Source organism: Ambystoma mexicanum, chromosome 1q (assembly GCF_040938575.1).
Source record: "Ambystoma mexicanum isolate Mex_15411 chromosome 1q, UKY_AmexF1_1, whole genome shotgun sequence".
Classification (NCBI taxonomy): Eukaryota; Metazoa; Chordata; class Amphibia; order Caudata; family Ambystomatidae; genus Ambystoma; species Ambystoma mexicanum.
This window is the reverse complement of record NC_090922.1, coordinates 181226561-181241295: the sequence shown is the minus strand read 5'-3', so window position 1 is coordinate 181241295 and position 14735 is coordinate 181226561. Positions and strand designations below refer to the sequence as shown.

The 14735-nt window shown below is 43.6% G+C and overlaps 1 long non-coding RNA gene across 1 annotated transcript in view; it reads left to right on the top strand.

Moving 5' to 3' along the window:
* LOC138526341 (uncharacterized) overlaps positions 1 to 13303 on the top strand; it is a 106843-nt gene extending 93540 nt beyond the window's left edge. The window contains exon 3 of the long non-coding RNA XR_011283561.1: positions 10689 to 13303. This is a non-coding gene — a long non-coding RNA (uncharacterized lncRNA). The remainder of the gene's footprint in view (positions 1 to 10688) is intronic.
* The last annotated feature ends 1432 nt before the right edge of the window (positions 13304 to 14735 follow it).

The window sequence follows — 14735 nt, the reverse complement described above, 5'->3', positions numbered from 1 at the left end:
CTTATCATCAGGTTACCATCCAGAAACCAATGGGCAGGTAGAAAGGATAAATCAGGAGTTGAAAAAATATTTGAGGTGTTATCTGCAGACCGGTGAGGAGTGGGTAGATTTGTTGTGGGTTGCAGAATTTGCATATAACAACTGTAGTAAGGATGCCACCTCTATGTCTCCGTTTTATTTGGGACGAGGTTTTCATCCTCGTTTTCTTAGTTTTGAGATTAATGATGATTCTAGAAACCCAGAAGTCGAAAGAAGACTAGAAGTTATGAAAAGAAATTTGGAAAAGGCAAAAGGGGTGTTGGTGGAGAGTAAACAAAAATATAAAGAGTTTGCTGACCGTAAAAGGAAGATTAGTCCTCAATATAGTGAGGGAGATTTGGTGTGGTTATCAACCAAGTTTTTGAGAATTAAAGGAAGAAATAAGTTTTGTCCTCGTTTCGTAGGACCGTTTGTTGTAGAAAAGGTGATTAATCCAGTGGCTGTTCGTCTTAAATTACCCAGTCATATGAAAACTCATCCAACTTTCCATGTTAGTTTGTTAAAACCTGTGGTTAAAGGAACTAGATTAACACCTACTCCTTCGGCAGTTGTGATTGAGGAAGATGCTTCCGAAGAATTTCTGGTTAAAAGAATTCTGGACTCTAGAAGAGTGAGAGGAAAGTTACAGTATCTCATTGATTTGGGAGGGCTTTGGTCCAGAAGAGCGCACTTGGGAAAAAGCTAGTGATGTACATGCTTCTCGTTTGGTAGAAAGATTCCATAAAAAATTTCCATTGAAGAGTGGCCCAGGGACTGGGCGTTAGGAGGGGGGGTACTGTCAGGTACTGTCAGGTTGGAGTGACATATTCCTTACATACAGTATCATATACTCACTTACATTGGGTCAGGGGAGACACATATTTAGTATAGAAAGGTTTTAGGAAGTTATTATGGGTTATATTTTTTATACAGCCAATTTTGCCCTTAACCTTCATTGCAGTCTATGGAGAATGCCCCAAGCCAAGATGGAGGTGCTCAGTCAAAATTCTGATTGGCTGGAGATTGTTTATAGGGAGGACAATGAACATTCTAAACTGCCTTTCATCGTCCTAGCCCAGCTGAGAGGTCGTGTGCCTAGTTGCTCCTGCTTAACTTTGTCAAGGGTGACAAGTTTCTAGCGGTAGAGCGGAAGATCTGAAAGTAAAACAGAAGTCATGTTTGGAGTTTGGTGGAGGCACAGGACAGGAGTCAGAAACTTCTGAGGAAAGAAGTTTTCCAGTCTTTTTCAAGATAAGTGACTTTCCAGATTTGTTGAACTTGTAAAAAGGTTATATTTATCTATGAGACTGAAATCAAATCTGTATCAAAAAAATTGAAGCGCATATGTTTGTTTTTATCGCTACAAGTCAAATCAAACTAGCGCGAGAGTTTTTTGTCCGTTACTTTTCACCCGCGCGTGTGTCTCTGCGTGTGAGAGTGAAGCGCGAGCTTGTACTTTGGACTCGCGGTTAATGTTCGTTTACGCAAGGGTTTTTTCCGCGAGATAATATAAGCGCGTGTGAATGTTGCGCGTGTACTTATCAATTTGTAAGTTGGACATTAGCGCGAGTGCGTTTTACCCGCGAATTGAGTTGTCAGCGCGTGTGCGTGTTTCCCGCGACTTGGAGGAAAGCGCGTGTAATTTTTATCGCGTCTTGGACATTAGCGCGAGTGCGTTTTACCCGCGAATTGAGGCGTCAGCGCGTGTGCGAGTTTCCCGCGACTTGGAGGAAAACGCGTGTAATTTTTATGCGTCTTGGACATTAGCGCGAGTGCGTTTACCCGCGAATTGAGGCGTCAGCGCGTGTGCGTGTTTCCCGCGACTTGGAGGAAGCGCGTGTAATTTTTATCGCGTCTTGGACTGTAGCGCGAGTGCGTTTTTTCGCGTGTGCGTATTTCCCGCGATTTGGAGAAGAAGCGCGTGATTTTTTTTTCCTTCCCGCGGTTTCTGGCTTTCCACGTGAAGATTTCAGCGCAAGTTTAATTCGTCTAGAGAAAAAGACTTTCTACAAAGAAAATATTAAAAGCCAATACCAGAACTAAAAAGAACTTCATAAATCTTACTTGAAGACCTTGTTCAAGAATCTTGATTTGAGCAGACTAAATACAAAGTTAATTTACACTCATGGACCTACGGAGAAGGCTGAGTTTTCTATAAGATTCTGGTCCCCAAGTAAGGAAGTCTTGTCTGCTTTTCACTTCTCTGGGCATTCTGTAGAGAAGAACCAGGTATGGTTTTTTAAACTATTTTGATTATGGATTTAGAGTTTAAGGTTAGTATAGTAATCAATGAGTAATGAGGAATATTGCATGTTTGTGTTTTTTACTACAGGTGAAGAACCAGCGAGTTGATAGCTTCCAACCTGCTGTTTGTTTCTTTGTCCCTTCCCCCTTTCCCCTGAAAGTGAGGTAAACTGAGCAGTTATATTTATGTCAGCTCAGAGTGCCACATTTTGGGTGGATTGTCGGGGGTTCAGCAGCTTCTGCAGACACCAGATTCTCAGCATGACACGTCCACTGTGATGATGGACGGCTTCCTCGTATCAAAACAACCTAATGGACGAGCCATATTTATTTCCTCCTTTATTCTGGTAAACTCCATATCACATTTGCTATTCCACACAAAGTCAGCTCCCTTTCTCAGAATCTTTCTCAGTTCCTGCACTTTATCAGCGTAGTTTACCACAAATTTATGATAAAATTCCGTCAACCCCAGAAAAGATCGCAGTTCACTCTTGTTTTTCGGTTTTTCAATACTCTTTATGGAATTCACCATGTCTTCTTTGGGCCTGACTCCATCCCCCGAGACTTCATGACCGAGATAGTCCACCTTTGTCACCGCAAACTTACATTTCTCTCCTCTCAAAGTAATACCTCTCTCCTCAAATATCTTCAAAACTTCACTCAAATTCGTGTCATGCTCTTCCGAGGTCTCTCCACTCACCAACACATCATCTTGAAAACAGAACACCCCCTTCACTCTTCTCAACAATCGGTCCATGATCTTCTGAAACACTGAAGAGGCAGGTGCCAAGCCAAATGGCATCCTCCTAAATTGAAACACACCTTCATGTGTCACAAACGCAGTAACTTTCCTACAAGCCTCCTCCAGTTCAACTTGATGATAGGCTGAAGTCATGTCCAATTTGGAGAAGTATTTTCCCCCACCCACCATGGTCAATAGCTCACTCATGTTGGGCAGAGGGTGCCTGTCTACCAACACACGCTTATTCAACTCGCGCATGTCAACGCATAATCTCAGATCCCCTGAACTTTTCTTCACAATCACGACTGGGGAGACCCATTCAACCCCCTCCCCAGCTCTCTCAATCACTCCTGACCTAAATAACTTCTGTAACTCCTTCTTCACACTGTCCCTTAAAGCAAGAGGCACCGGCCTGAGCTTTGCAACAATGGGTACACTCCCCTTTTTCAAAACAATCTGGTGCTGAAACCCCTTCACTTTTACCAATTTCTCATGAAACACCTTCCAATACTCAGACACATATCTGCCATGCATCGATGACACTTCAGCAACTTGCAACACCTGCTCTGGGTGATTTGGATCAAGTTTGATTCCCAAATTCTTTTGCTCTCTCCATCCAAACAAGCATTGTCCTTTCTTGGTAACATACACCTTCCCTTCACAGCTGCGTCCCTTGAATTCGAACATACTCCATACGTAACCCAGTAGCTCAATCCGATCTTGGTTGTATCCCCCTGGACATATGTCAGGCTCAGACAATGCTGAGACAACCCCTTTCATATAACCTTCAAATACACTTCTGGACACAAGAGTTACTTTTGATCCTGAATCAGCCATCATGGATATCCTACACCCATTGACTGTTAACTCAGCATAGGGACGCTCACAATCATCCATCTCTCCACTATTTGTGACCACATTAACGGTATTAGCGATAATATTCTGCACTGGCATCACAACTTCGTCATCTGAGGACCTCCCATCTTCTTCATCATTTATGTAAAGAACCTTTCTTTGGGTTGATTGTCCAAATTGATAGTTCTTGCAGCATGTAGCCAAATGTCCTCTTCTTTTGCACTTGGTGCAAATGCTCTTCCGCCCCGGGCATATTACTGAAGATGCAAAGTGTGTCGCACTAGCGCATCGATAACATAGCCTCTCTTCCTTTCTGTCCTCCTTCTTATCACTTCCCTGCATTAATTCTTGGTTCCTCTTTTCTTCCGGGTTGTTCCTCCCTGACTGTTTGTTTCTTCCTCTCCTTTTGTTCTTTCCTTCAGACACATTTAATACTTCCGCCTTATTTTCTTTGGACTCTCCTCCTTCGGTTTTGGAGAGTTTGGCCACACATGCCAAGGAATGTTCTACACGTTTGGCTAAGTCTAATACCTCATCTAAATTCGGCTCATCCTTCAGCCATAGTTCCTCCCGAATCTTGTTTGATCGGCAATGTGTCATAAATTGATCTCGAATATGTTAGTCGAAACTACCTTGAAACTTACATGTCAGAGCCAGATGTCGCAATGCAGTCACATAGTCCTCAACAGATTCGCCCTGAGCTTGTGTGCGCATACGGAAATTGTAGCGTTCTAAAATTGTGCTCCTTTTTGGGTTGAAGTGCTTATCAAGTTTTAGCAATGCTGATTCAAATTCATTTAATTCATCACCGCTTCCATCACTCACTAGCTGGGGAAGAGTTTCAAAAATCCTCTGGCCTTCGTAACCTAAAAAATGCAGCAATAGTGCTAGTTTCCTCTCGCTGGAATACGCTGTTCCCCCAGCAGCTTTACTATAATGCATAAACCCCTTGCGCCACTGAGGCCACGCAATCTTCGCTGCTCCAGGAGCAGGCATGAAAATGGGTGGGCCTGATATGCCAGGTAAGGCTGCATAGTGTTTACACAAAACAACTTGGTTTGGACACTAAAACCCCTCTGAATTTCTTGGAACTTCAAATCTCTTCTTCTGGCTCCTGGTTGCAATCTTCTTTAAATTAAAACGTAACAGTGGGTTCTGAGATTTTTTTTTTTTTCTACAGAACAACAAATGGCAGTGTCACCTGCGTAGATCACTACAGCGTGTTGTGTGTTCTACATGGAAAGCCCCTCTGCTGTGCACTACAGTGACTGCCTTGCCATGCGTCTGGACGCTTCACACAGTTTGCATCCCCCCTTTTACAGTCAATGTGGTAGTTCCTGCAACCTCTTGGCTGATCCCCTGGCAGCTTCCTTAATCCTCTTCTTTTAGGCGTAATACGGTGGGAAGGATGGCTCCACCTCCCCGGCACACGCACGTAATCCACAGCCTTGATATTACGAGAGTCCAAACCCTCTGCCGGGCAGCTGCTGAAAGCGGCGCACAACTAATGGGCAGCACTTACTTGTTGGGAGATGCGAAGGCACCGGATGCCGGACGGACCTTAGCGGGCGCTCAACACCAGAGCAAACGGAGCGGCCAGCCGGGCTGCTCCTCCTTCGCCCGGCGGTACACCCGCAGGAAGACACTCCAATGGGCGTCACCAGTTGGGATCTTCTTTGTGGATTGCGGGCCGCTCAACGCAGGCAGCGGAGCAGCCCACGGCAGTCGCAGCAATTGCCTTTCCAGGTGGATGTGGGCCGCTCAACGCAGGAGGCGGAGCAGCCCACAGCGGATGCGAGCGGGGCCTCTTCAAACGGTGTCGCTGACTCCACGGTGCCCTCGAGAGGAAATCGCTGCTGCTCGTCGACCGTCGCTCAACGCCGAGGCAAAGCAGAGCGGACGCGGTCGGTTGCTGGGGGTCTCCGCCGATCTGCCTCTGATAGCCTCACCATCCCATCCTCGTCGCCATTGTTATGAAGATGGCAGGCAGAGACAGGTAACGGTTCAAAGATATTTATTTCAGTTTTTCTGGATACTAGGAGGGAAGAAGACCCCCAGCATTAAGAGGCTCCCCCTCATTCAACCCTTGGCTCCAACTGACAACAATAGAATGAAAACAGAACTATAACAGAACTATGCCACAACAACATTCCGTGACATCACGCAGGATGATGTATGATACTGCTCCTCTCAATACACCTCATACTATCATGGAAGACATCTCAACAGTTTCCTACTTCAACATTTCATTAATAATTAAATTCCTGAAGGGGCTTACTAATGTGTACCCTCCAGTCCCTTTTCATGTCCCAATTTGGGATTTTAATCCGGTACTGAAGTTTCTAATTTGTATACCTTTTGAGCCTCTCCACTCCTGTCCCTTGAGGCTTCTAACATTGAAGACTGTCCTTCTTGTGGCCTTAGCATCAGCCCGCAGGGTTAGTGAACTACAGGCTCTGTCAGATAAACCTCCCTATACTACTTAAGGACAAAGTAGTTCTTAAGGTGAAAACCTCTTTCTTACCAAAAGTAGTTTCTGACTTCCACTTGCCACAAAAAAACATATTACCAAAATTTGGGCAAAGAGGAGGAGAGACTGCATAGACTGGACCCAAAAAGGGCTCTCAGTTTTTAAATTTCAAGAATGTCAAAATTGCGTCAAGATGAGCAACTTTTTGTAGGTTATACAGGCCATAAATTGGGATTAGCGGTGACAAAACAGACTATATCCCGCTGGATCATTCTGGCTATAATTGAGTGTTACAGTGTAGTGATACACAAAATTGCAAATTTGCCAATCAGGGCTTTAGATGACAGCATTAGCCGCTGAAAGCCAATAGTTTATTCAAAGTATGTGCCAAAAATGCTGGCAGTAGTCTGTTGTAGCACTTCCATTATGCAGTAGTGAGCTACAAGGAATATGCAGGCCTAGTAGGGGCGGTAGGTCACATTATGCATTGTAGATAAACAGGCAGGACGAAGGCCCCAGCTCTGTAGCTAATAGACATTATTGGAGTGTTTGGAACATTATGGCACCTATATAGCGCTTAGATAGCCAGTCTTAAGCGCTATGAACACTAAGCTATGAGTGCATGCCTTTTAGAGCTTGCTCACATGGGGTTAATTCATCTCGGCTTCTCTTAGAATATTCTGCCTTTCTAACGGTAGCCCTGCATGGCTTCGTAAACAAATCCTCTTTCTCTGAGAAGGCACTGATAAGACATTCCTGAGCTTTCGCGCAGATGGGCTCCAAGTAGGGAGGGGCACAGAAAAGGAGCACAGTGGAAATTCACAGAGTTGGGTTTTTCCATGAGCAAGCCTATATTTTTCACAGGGAAAGTTCTGGAACTGAGCATCATGGACTGACAGCACGAGATTATAAAAATGCATGCCCACATGACTCAAGTGGGAGATCGATCTGTGGACTTGGTTCGAGCAAGATCAAGTGTCCGGAATTTATGGCTCTGTCGGCACCCTGCAGCGCTGTCCTCTGAGCGGGGCTTGTTACACCTAGCTTATGAGGGCCAGGGTCTACCAGTGCTGATTGAAGGGGCGTAAGACTGTGTTTCTCTATGTTTTTCTAAGTTCTATGTTTCTCTATATTTTGCATTTCTCTAAGTTTTGTGCTTTGTAATCTTCTCTAACTTGAATCCCAAGATGTTGCTGAAATTCACTGTTTAGAATAAAATACTAAAACTTATTGAAGGTGTCATTTGTCACTAGCATGAGTTCACTGCTTGGCACAATAGAACCTGTATTTTGGGCTGAATTGGGTAATTTTTGCTCCCAAGGGCTGGTCCCGAGGAAGATTTGCCCAATATCAAGACATTTGGTGGCAGCGGTGGGATTTGTGCAGAGCAGTGCCTTGCTGTGAAGTGACAAATTGTGTGAGAGAACACAGTGCAGAGTGATGAGCAGGCTGTCGCATTTCCTTGGTGGTCTCACTGCAGCTCTGAGACACAAAAGACAGAAACGTTGTGTAGGCTTGCCGTGGCCGATAGCTTGTGTGGTTAAGACTCCCTTCAGTAAATCAGTCGTGACTGACTTATTGCTTGGGAATGGAGCCAGGGAGCACATGGCGATAAAAAAACGGGAAATGGCTTTGTTTAAAGCGCTCTGATGAATGGTCAAGAAAGATTTATGTTCAATTAGGAAAGAATTTTATCATGCGGTTTCCCCAGTTTAAAGTTGTAATTTGAAATGCAAAGTGAGACGGAGTTCTCAACTCTATTCTGTCATGAGGGCAGAAAAATAGTTGCGAGGATTTGACATGCAAATTGTGAATAGTAATTCAACCATTGATTCAGCCCCAGTGTGCTAGCGAGTGGGGGGCTGTAATGTAAGGAGGCGAAGGTTCGCTTTTTTTTTTTTTTAAATGTATGCTTTTGAAGTGTTGACATTCCTGAAGATAACGTGGGAATGAGCCGTGTTTAGGAGAAAGAGTAACATCTGTGTTGAGAGCCTAAAGGGTTTGGTTTTTCTTTTTTGGCAACAGTGAATTCCATGTGCTGGTGGTGCATTCTGTTTTAAGGAAACACACTAAAATGGCTACATTACATTTTAGCTGTGCCATGCTTACAATGGGTGAGAGACTCACTTAAAAAAGAAAGTGAGTGAATAGTATTTGGATTTTCGATTTTCGATTTTTGTGTATTGATTTGAAATTGCAGAATCAGTTTGCAATGGTTTGGGGGGAAAAGACAATTTATATTTTTCTAAATTGCCCCTGGAGTATTTTTGACTGTTCTCACGCTATGCCATGGATTTGTACTGTTGCGTTATAAGTGATGTATGTTTTGGAAATAGTGACCTGTTCACTGCGGTACATGGTGAAAAATGTTGACACATTAACAGCCCACAAGCAAGATGGAGTGGGTTGCTCTTGCAGGAAGAAAAACGTGCAGGGAGCTGCACTACACATGGCATGTTTTAAATGCACTGAAATAAGTGGTTATATTCTGGTAATGGTACAACAGAATGAAAAATCTGTGTGTGATAAGACAGCACAAAGATTTAGTGGGTTGCGGGTTCTTTTTAAAGATCGCACATTGCATTGGAGTATGTTTGTGAAGCCAAACTACAAGGTTACGAGGAAAAAAAAAAAAAAATGTATGCCTTTAAATGGGACATTGATCAGTTCAAAACAGGCTAAAAGACGCTTTGACATTTTGGCAAAATTACATGGAGTAGAATCTGATGACAAGAAAGTGCCTCTTTTGAAAATAAGAGTCTTGCTGTGTGTGCAGAGCTTGTGCCTTGAAGATAACTTGCACTATCTTGGGCGAGGTGCGCGAAGAAAAAAAAAAAACTGTTGGAGGAAAGCAGTGCAGGAAATAGTTAATCTGGGTGAACTGTCTGAAACAAGTGCCTTCCATTGAAGCCGCCAGTTTAAGAGTTATAGGCAAAGAGATAAGTTTGCTGCGTGCTCATGGCACTGCCATGTGCACAGGAAAGATAAACAATGACATTCCTGCATTCCATCCCCTGTGAGAGACACCGTCAGTGTGAGCAAAAACGGAGGAGGGGGGTGCACAGACAGAATGCTGAAACAGAACTGAAGGCAATAATTGCTGTGAGTGAGAAAATGAAAAAGAGCGCAATCTACCTTACACATGCTGATGTACGCATGCTGACACTGGCATGCAAAAACAGCTGATCAGAAGTAAAGAATTTGCCCAGTAACAACACTGGAAGGAAAACAAATGCTGCATGCAGGATGGCAGACGGGCACATCGCATCTGAACATTTGGGGAACCTGTGCATCTGTGAATGGGCTAAGAAAAGACAGCTGCCCATTTCAAGAGACATTGCCGTGCAAGCTGCATCCCCATGCGCCATGTGATGTGATGTGAAGCAAAGCGACATTGCTGTGCAAGCTGCATCCCAGTGCTCCATGTGATGTGAACTGAAGTAAAGCGCTGTGCACTGGAGAAGAAACCTCTAGGCGCTTTGAGAAGTGAAAATACACAGCTGGCAAAAATGCAAGCTACATTGCCAGGGCTGGAGTAACTGACAAAGACATTATGGCATTCCAGATGGAAGCAAAACTGATGAAGGTAGCCGTTTTGCAAGAGACAACATGCAGAGCGGGGCTTTGGAGTATAACATGAACACTGCACATTAGCCATGATCCAGAAGCCTCACGGCTTAGTGCAAGAATGAATGATTTGTTGAAGCAAACAAAAGGAACTGATTCAGACTATCGCTCTCAAAGGGGTGGCCCAAGAAATCAGCAGACACCCTTTGGGAAAATGACAAGTGGAAAACCAGAGGCTTGAAAGACACTAGCTGTATGGAGAAAAAATAAACAAAGCTGCTTGTGCAACTAACTGCAGGCGGTATTGGACTGAAGGACTTTACCTTTGAAAAATGGAGTGATGCCAGCAGGGCAACCTAAATCAAGATCATGAAACACTGGAAGCAAGTTGGCGCCTGGCATTCGTGATCGCTCTGGTGACAAAGAAAAGCATTGATCCATTGAGAAGTGCGACCTGGGTACTTATTATATGGCTTTTGTAAAATCACAGATCAGTCTGAAGTACCATTGACCAACTATGATCGCATTGCACAAATGAGTTTATGATTAGGCAGTTACACCCCGTATGGTTGAGTGCAAATAAGCCCCCAGTAACATACAGAAGGGTGACAAATAATTGTGGTAGCAATGATAAAGTGTGTAGTTACCTGATGAGGGACTCTGAAGGTGGGGTGGTGTTAAGGGAAGGGGTGGTTAACGCTGATATTGTAGTTCTTATGACATCCTAATGTGAAGAACAATGACATTATACTTTTGATGAAATCCTAACATTTCTGTTTGTATTTTGCCTAGCCAAAAAAACCAAGACAGTTGCGTGCCATGATTGGGGTAGATGTGTGCAATTTGCGGGTGACACTGATCAGTCAAGCAGACACATTCTCAGAGAAAGCGAGTCACTGCGAGATGATATGTGAACTTTGAACCTGTCCTTTCCTGCACCGCACTCAATGCTGCTAACATGCATGACGTATGAGGACACTTGTTCTGCAACCTGTGAGAAGGTGTCCAACAGAGTAATAACTTTTGCTGAACTGGCACGGTGCAGACTTGGCTAGTTATCAAATATTTGATGCTGCACATTCAAATGATTCAGTTGCTGGAAATAACCTGGTTGATATGTTTTGCTTTTCTTGTTTAAAGGACTGTGGACAATGAGTTGTGGACTGTAACATCATGTACCACAAACAGATGTGTGACACAGCACTTGAATGCTAACACATTGAAAAATGTTTTTTTAAATGCACTTTTTGAGATGAATCTGAAAAAACGAAATGTTTTGCTCTTCCAACTGAATTGCTTTAACCAGAGATGCTTTGCTTTGAAGAAAAAGAAAAACTACTACGTTGCACGTAGGCAGGAAAATGATTTATGAATTGTGTGGGCAGCAGGATTATGCAAGCAGGAGCGTACTTTATTTTGAGATAAAATGAGTGCGCACTCCAAAGTCAGCTGTGCGTTGGTTAAGGTTCTTAATTGGAAGTAATGCTGCCAAGTGTGTGAGCTCTAATTTGAGATGGTAACCTTTGAAACACTGGATACTTTTACAGCTAGCCTTAAGGCAGGTAAATGAAACCATGACGGACTTGATATTTGATTTTATAACACAGTGTGTGACACGGTTTTTGTTAAACCAACCAGTTTCATGTTTTTGTGGGGACAGTTGTCTCCAGCACACTAATGCAAAGAGTCATCTTTTGATTGTAGACATTTAGAATAATTCCTTGGAAAAGCGCTACAAATGAGTATCCACATGGAATTGCTAGCGAACTGGCCTGGCACATTGTCGGGCATCTTTGGTCACTGACTCATATGACTGGTGCCTATGAAATCCTAGGCCCAAATGTTTCAGTGAATGGATCCAACGATTTGTTTAATTTGTTTAATGTGATGTTTTTTCTGACCAAGAACTGCAGCAAGTGTTCTCGCCAAGATTTTATGGACTATAACTTGACTAAATGCATTTCACACAATGGTGTGATGAAACAGCCACTGCCGGATGGTAGTATGTTGTTTGTAGCTAAAACTAATATTGTATATGGTAGCCATCCTACTTGGAGAAGGGTATTCTCCAAGTCACACAAGGTAGAAACTGTGAACATGTTAGATTTTCCAGTAGTAAGGCAACATTTAAATTGTAGGCTGGTAATGCACACCTCTATTATTACAGTGATACACTTAGACATAGATTTATCATGAGGCAATGTTTCCTTAGTACTACCAAGCTGCTACAAATGGAGTCCATTTCTATGGCCCATCACCAGAGTACACGTAGCTAGGGAGCTTGATTCATTAATTGCGGGAGCAGCGGGGGTAACAGGAGCTTTAAACGATTTTGACATAGAAACTGTGCACAATAAGCTAGCCACTATGGGTTCTGATGCCAGCTCTGCTACAAAACCTCTGGCCTAGTGGGGCCCATTGATATGCCCAACACTGCTACAAGTATTGGCAACCACTGGAGATGGCAGAATTTTAGGTATGAAGACATTTTTTCTGCCATAGGGCAGGTCAACAAGACTGCTAAATACACACAATGCATTTTATGGCAAACATTGTTAAATCAGCAGGTGTTGGCTTTTCGCTCCGAGTGGGGGCGACCATCCTCAACCCACTGGCACACAGAGCTACAGTTACCAGCAAACATATGGATCAAATTGCTTGCTTTTGATTGCATGAATAACACATGCCATGCTTTAATGCAAATTAGTCGAATTGTTTTTTTATTTAGATAACCTGGTGCCCATGGGTTCACCTTGCTCATGAAATTAGATGGTTTTTGGTTGGGTTCCACATACATGGGGGAAGTGTCTAATCACACAGCCCATAGTCACGTTTGAATGCCCTGGGATCAGGGGGAGGGTAGGCCCTTAGAGTGAAAGGCTGCCAGGTTTAGAATTGGTAACCATACATAAATGCAATAGTGCATTGTAGATTAGACTACACCGGATTGCCTTGACATTCTAACTGCATGCTGCTTTTTAACTGACAATCAGTTATACAATAATTATTTAGGTGTTTTTGTGTAGGCCAGGTTTTGGCTAGAGTAAATATCCATGTTCACTTTGTGTAGGTATTTTTTTGTGTAGGCCAGGTTTTGGCAAGGGTATATGTCACTGTTCACTTTGTGTACATTTTTGTTTAGGTAGTGTTTTTACTAACCTTGCATGCCACGCTGACTAACCGCTAGAAGATAGTTTGCTTAAACCTCTTGCAAAGCCCCAAGGTCTTTATCACTGCACTACATACTATGTTGATGGGTATTAGTCAGCATTGTCGCGCACACTTTGAATAGGGGTGGAGTGTAGTGATACACAAAATTGCAAATTTGCCAATCAGGGCTTTAGATGACAGCATTAGCCGCTGAAAGCCAATAGTTTATTCAAAGTATGTGCCAAAAATGCTGACAGTAGTCTGTTGTAGCACTTCCATTATGCAGTAGTGAGCTACAAGGAATATGCAGGCCTAGTAGGGGTGGTAGGTCACATTATGCATTGTAGATAAACAGGCAGGGCGAAGGCCCCAGCTCTGTAGCTAATAGACATTATTGGAGTGTTTGGAACATTATGGCACCTATATAGCGCTTAGATAGCCAGTCTTAAGCGCTATGAACGCTAAGCTATGAGTGCATGCCTTTTAGAGCTTGCTCACATGGGGTTAATTCATCTCGGCTTCTCTTAGAATATTCTGCCTTTCTAACGGTAGCCCTGCATGGCTTCGTAAACAAATCCTCTTTCTCTGAGAAGGCACTGATAAGACATTCCTGAGCTTTCGCGCAGATGGGCTCCAAGTAGGGAGGGGCACAGAAAAGGAGCACAGTGGAAATTCACAGAGTTGGGTTTTTCCATGAGCAAGCCTATATTTTGCACAGGGAAAGTTCTGGAACTGTGCATCATGGACTGACAGCACGAGATTATAAAAATGCATGCCCACATGACTCAGGTGGGAGATCGATCTGTAGACTTGGTTCGAGCAAGATCAAGTGTCCGGAATTTATGGCTCTGTCGGCACCCTACAGCGCTGTCCTCTGAGCGGGGCTTGTTACAGCTAGCTTATGAGGGCCAGGGTCTCCCAGTGCTGATTGAAGGGGCGTAAGACTGTGTTTCTTTATGTTTTTCTAAGTTCTATGTTTCTCTATATTTTGCATTTCTCTAAGTTTTGTGCTTTGTAATCTTCTCTAACTTGAATCCCAAGATGTTGCTGAAATTCACTGTCTAGAATAAAATACTAAAACTTATTGAAGGTGTCATTTGTCACTAGCATGAGTTCACTGCTCGGCACAATAGAACCTGTATTTTGGGCTGAATTGGGTAATTTGTGCTCCGAAGGGCTGGTCCCGAGGAAGATTTGCCCAATATCAAGACATACAGATTGGCGGGAAAGGACCCACCGAATGGGCTTCGAGCCCATTCTACTAGGGGGATGGCTACTTCTGCGGCTCTGAAGAGGGGAGTCCCTGCAGCAGATATCTGTTCAGCTGCAACATGGGCACCAATGCATACCTTCATCAAGCATTATTGCGTAGATGCCTCTTCTTCCAATGAAGGTTTATTTGCCAAGGCGGTACTTCATTCCATCCATGAGAAAAATAATTATCACTCCCACCTCCAAAATTCGCATTGCTATGGGAGTCTATCACAAGATGAGGAATATGTGGGAGGACACAATCCATTCAAAGAACAAGTTACTTACCAACTGTAACTTTCTTTCGACTGGATGTTCCTCCCACGTATTCCTCATCACCCATCCCATTCTACCCCGCAGTACAGTTCACGTAAATTACACTCTCCTCTCACGAAGGGTCTATCAGTCATGGGGCACGCCTGGGTGTTCCTCGAATAT